Raw genomic sequence first — 5,043 nt, forward strand, 5'->3', positions numbered from 1 at the left:
CGCAGCCGCCGCGCGCCGAGGGAGGGCTCACGGTCTATGCAAATTGGGGGCGGGGCCTGCGCCGGGGGGCGGGGCCGGGGGCGGGCCCAGAGCGGGTCCCTGCAGTGAGCGCGGGCGGCCGGCAGGGGGCGGGCACGGAGCCGCGGCGGGGTTGGGCCGCGGTGGGCTTCAGGCGCCATCAGACCATGGCACTCCTTCGCCAGACGGGCTGGTCCAACCTGTTCTTGAATGCTTCCAGCAGTGGGATAGGGCAGCAACAATTTTTCCAGGCAATCTGTTCCAATTGAACGGTAAAGGGTTTCTTTGCTTTGGGCTGGGCTATACCTGCTCTCTTTCAGCGTAAGGCCATTTCTGCTTGTCCTGCCACTACATGCGCTTGTGAGAAGCACCTCCAGCCTTCTTGTAAGACCCCTTTGCAGGATGCTGTAAGGTCTCCTTGGTGATTTCTGTCCTCCAGGCTGAACAGCCCCAACTCTCTCAGCCTGTCTTTATAGGAGAGGTGCTCCAACCCTGGGATTAACCTAGTGGCGCTCCGCTGGACTTGTTACATCAGATCAAGGCCATATTTGAGTTGGGGGCCCTAGAGCTGGGCACAGCTAGACAGAGAGTCTTGTGCTACTGCGGAATACAACAGCCCAGGCCATTCCCTGCCCAACAATGTGAGGTTTAAGTGCCAGGTGTGGTTGCACGTCTTCCAGTGTTCATGTGGGCCTCGTAATCATTATTAAAAGCGGTGGCTGTGGCGCAGGAAGGTTAATGTTGACTTGAAAGCCCTTGTTAAATGAAGACCTAGTCATACAGACATCTGCTGGAAACTTAATARAGCAGAAAAGAGGCAGTCTAGGAAGTTCTTGGAGTGTGTGGAGCTGGTGAGTGAGCCCAYGAGGGGAGGGACTATGTTTGATCTGGTTTTTTGTAAATAGAGACAGGTGGTCTGGTGGTAAATATGGTAGTTGGACACTGCTTGGGATATAGTGATCATGAAATAACAGAATTCTCTATATTTGGTGAAATGAGGAGGAGCATCAATAAGATTCTTACACTGGACTTCTGGAGGACAGGCTTTGGCTCATTCAGGAGACTTATTCAGAGATTTCCTTGGGAGGCAGCCCTTAAAAACAAAGGAGTCCAGGAAAGGTGGGTGTGCTTCAAAAAAGAGTTCTTGAGGGCACAGGAACTGACTGTCCCTGTGTGCTGAAAGATGAGTTGACGAGGCAAACATCCAGCCTGAATGGGCATCCCGGTTTTGAAGGTACTTAGGAATAAAAARRGGATATATCATCTTTGGAAGGAGAGTCRGGTCTCTCAGGAAGTATTTAAGGGAGTTKCTAGGGCATGTAAGAAAAAAATTAGGCCAAAGCTCAGCCTTAATTTGGCAACTTTTGTAAAGGATAACAAAAAAAATTGTTTTAAAAATATGTTAACGGCAAAAGGAAGGGTAAGACTGTCCTTTGTTCTCTGCTGGATGTGGGAGGGAACTTCGTAACTGCRGATCAGAAGGTAGAAGTGCTTAATGCCTTCTTTGCCTCTGTCTGTAGTGGGAAGATGGCTTGTCCTGAGGACAATTGTCCTCTTGGATTGGTAGATGGTGTCAGGGAACAAAATGTTATCCAGGACAAGGCAGTCAGGGAACTGCTGAGCCTCTTGGATATTCATAAATCCATGAGACCAGATGGRATCCATCCCAGGGTGATGAGGGAGCTGGCAGATGAGGTTGCAAAGCTGCTTTCCATTATTTACCAACAGTCCTGGCTCACTGATAAGGCTCCTGATGACTGGAAGCTGGCCGTTCACAAGAAGGGCTGGAAAGGATCCGGTAACTAYAGGCCAGTCAGCCTGAYCTCGATACTCCGTAAGGTAATGGAACAGTTTATATTGAGTGTCATCACGCAGCACTTGCAGGATGGCCTGGGTATCAGACCCAGCCAGCACGGGTTTAGGAGGGGTAGGTCATGTTTTACCAACCTGGTCTCCTTTTATGAYMAGTGACCCACCTGGTGGATGCAGGAAAGGCTGTGGATGTTGTCTATTTGGACTTCAGCAAGGCCTTTGACACTATTTCTCACAGTATGCTCCTAGAAAAGCTGGCTGCCCACAGCTTGGACAGGAGCACTCTTTGCTGGGTTAAGTACTGGCTGGATGGTCGGGCCCAGAGAGTGATGGTGAACGGTGCTACATCCAGCTGACATCTGGTCACCAGTGGTGTACCTCAGGGGTCTGTGCTGGGGCCAGTTCTGTTCAATATTTTTGTYGATGGCATGGATGAGGGTACTGACCTCATCCATGTGTAGTAATTTGCAGAYGACACTAAGCTGGGAGCATATATCAGTTTGYTGGAAGATAGGAGGGCTCTGCAGAGAGACCTGGAACAGTTGGATGGTTGGGCAGAGTGCAATAAGATGAGCTTTAATGCCAGGTCTTGCATTTTCACCACAGTAACCCCCTGCAACGCTATAGGCTGGTGCAGTGTGGCTGTGGACAGTGRTCAGGCAGAAAGGGACCTGGGGTTACTGGTCAGCAGTCAACTGAATATGAGCCAGCAGTGTGTCTTGGTGGCCAAAAAGGCCAACAGCATCCTGGCCTGTATCAGGAATAGTATGGCCAGCAGGACTAGGGAGGTTTTTCTTCCCCTGTACTTGGCACTGGTTAGGCTACWCRTTGAGTATTGTGTCCAGTTCAGGKTCCTTCATTTTAGGAAASACGTTGAGATGCTTGAGCACAACAAGGCTGGTGAAGGGCTTGGATCACAAGCCCTATGAAAACGACTGAGGGAGCTAGGGTTGTTTAGCCTGAAGAAAAGGAGACTCAGAGGTGACCTTATYGCTCTCTACAACTTCCTGAAAGGTGATTGTAGACAGGTGGGGGGTGGTTGTTTTCTCCAGGCAGCAAGTGGCAGAACAAGAGGACACAGTCTTAAGCTATGCCAAAGGAAATATAGTTTAGATATTAGGAAAAAGTTTTTTACAGAAAGAGTGATAAAACACTGGAATGGTGTGCCCAGGCAGGTGGTGGAGTCACCRTGCSTGGATGTGTTTAAAAAAGACTGGATGTGGTGCTTGGTGCTGTTGTTTAATTGAGGTATTAGGGCATAGGTTGGACTTGATGATCTTGAAGGTCTCTTCYAACCTAGTGATTCTGTGATTCTGCGATACAGATGTTGCTCACTGTATCCTAGTGTTACCAGTGTGTTGGGATGTAARGAGTAAGACATGTAGACTATAAGAATGCATAGTATTTGACTAGTTCTGACAGCTCATACATGATTTGGCTTAAAGTAACAAGATGATTTGGTATAAAATTWCCTATAAGCAATTTTCAATAGAAGAGAAATAGGATGTGAGAACTCTATTAATGGTGTCATGCAATGTGTGGTGAAGTCAATCCTCTGAAAGTTTCAGCAATTTTCTTTCTCAATTACATAACTATACATGCTGGTATCTGCAGATAAGCAGTCATGTTGGGATTGCAATGATTGTACACTACATATCATTGTGGACCTCTATATATACTTTACTCCTCRGGTTCTAATTGTGATGAGAACTATGCTTTGCTTTATGATCTAATGTTCTGTTAATTACCACTTGAGTCTTGAGTATGAACCTTGAATTTGTAGTTCAACRAACAATCTGTAGCAGAAATTGTAATAATTATTCTCAGAACCTTTTCAGCTCTAAATGATAGTTGTTTATTTAAAACATTTAGAAGAGAAACAGCAAAGCAGTGCGGAGTGGAAATAATCATAGTTTTACTATACTTTTGCTGTGACTGCTAATCAACAGAAATGAACCAGTATTTCCTGTACTAAGCCATTTTCTAAGGAGAGATTGAACTAGGGCGTTACYGTAATTCCATGTGAAATGTGATTAAACTAGTTTTACATTGAAAGAAACATGTTAGTGCCKGTTTATGAATCACTTCTTAATGCTGTTGCCTTGTAAATCTGTGGATATTCCCACCAATAAAACTTTAAACTATGAGCCGAATCCGAAAAAGCRCTGAAACTCTTCTGTCTGTGTTGAAGTGGATCAGGGCTTTGTATTCCTGAGAAACAGTGCAGAGGGTAACACAGAACTTTTGATGACCAGTGAGTTAAATTACAGTCATCATTAATGGCACCTTCAGCTTTGATCTGACTTCCTCCAGTTTTCCAGTGGATGTTGTATCCTGGTTCTCAATTTTGTTTATTAACCTGGTTTTTGTTTTTTTCATGCCTTTATTTTATGCTGGAAAATACATGCATGTATACCTGCATAAGGTTTGATAGACTGTATTCTTACAAAAATCAGATGAGTATTTACCGAGTTTCAGATTCCTTGGACAATGTTTTAACACTCGTTTGATGTTCTTATGTTAGAGGCAAGGACAGAAAGTAGTGATTGGGGAAAGATGATCAATCAACATAGACACACTTCCATTCTGAGATAGATCACAATAGACAGTGACTTTTTGCTCACTGAATGCCTATGAAGGCAAAAATATTTTAAACAGCAACAGTACAGTAGTGATAAATATTATTCTCTTCCTTTTGATTATAGCCCTGTGTTTACTTAATGGTATCAGATCTGTAGATAAGAGAAAGTGACAGTGGTTGAGGACTATCAGCTGGCATTAATTTTGAACCCTGTCCAACCTGCACARTAAAATAGTTCTAGAAAAACAACTTAAAAGGAAAATAAAAACTCTTGATGCCTACCATTCCCATTACAACTGAATCCATATTTTTCAAGCAAAAGGAATCCAAGCTACTCTTCTGCTTGTGTGAGTATTAAGGGGGATATTCTCTGTGGGCTTTAGTGGAAGATACACAAAGAAGCCAAAATTTAATTTAGTTAAATTTTTTGGGGTGCTTTTTTTTTCTCCTCTTAATTTATGGAGTAATAGAATGGTTTGAATTGGGGRGGACCTTTAGAGGTCATCTAGTCCAAATCCTTGCAATACTCAGGAGCAACTTTATCCAYGTCAGGCTGGTCAGAGCCCCACCCAGCCTGACCTGGGATGATTCCAGGCATTAGACAACTACCAGCTCTCCAGGTAACATGTTTC

This window comes from Malurus melanocephalus, unplaced genomic scaffold (assembly GCF_030028575.1).
Source record: "Malurus melanocephalus ecotype Western Australia unplaced genomic scaffold, MMel_1.1 scaffold_45, whole genome shotgun sequence".
In the NCBI taxonomy this organism is placed as follows: domain Eukaryota; kingdom Metazoa; phylum Chordata; class Aves; order Passeriformes; family Maluridae; genus Malurus; species Malurus melanocephalus.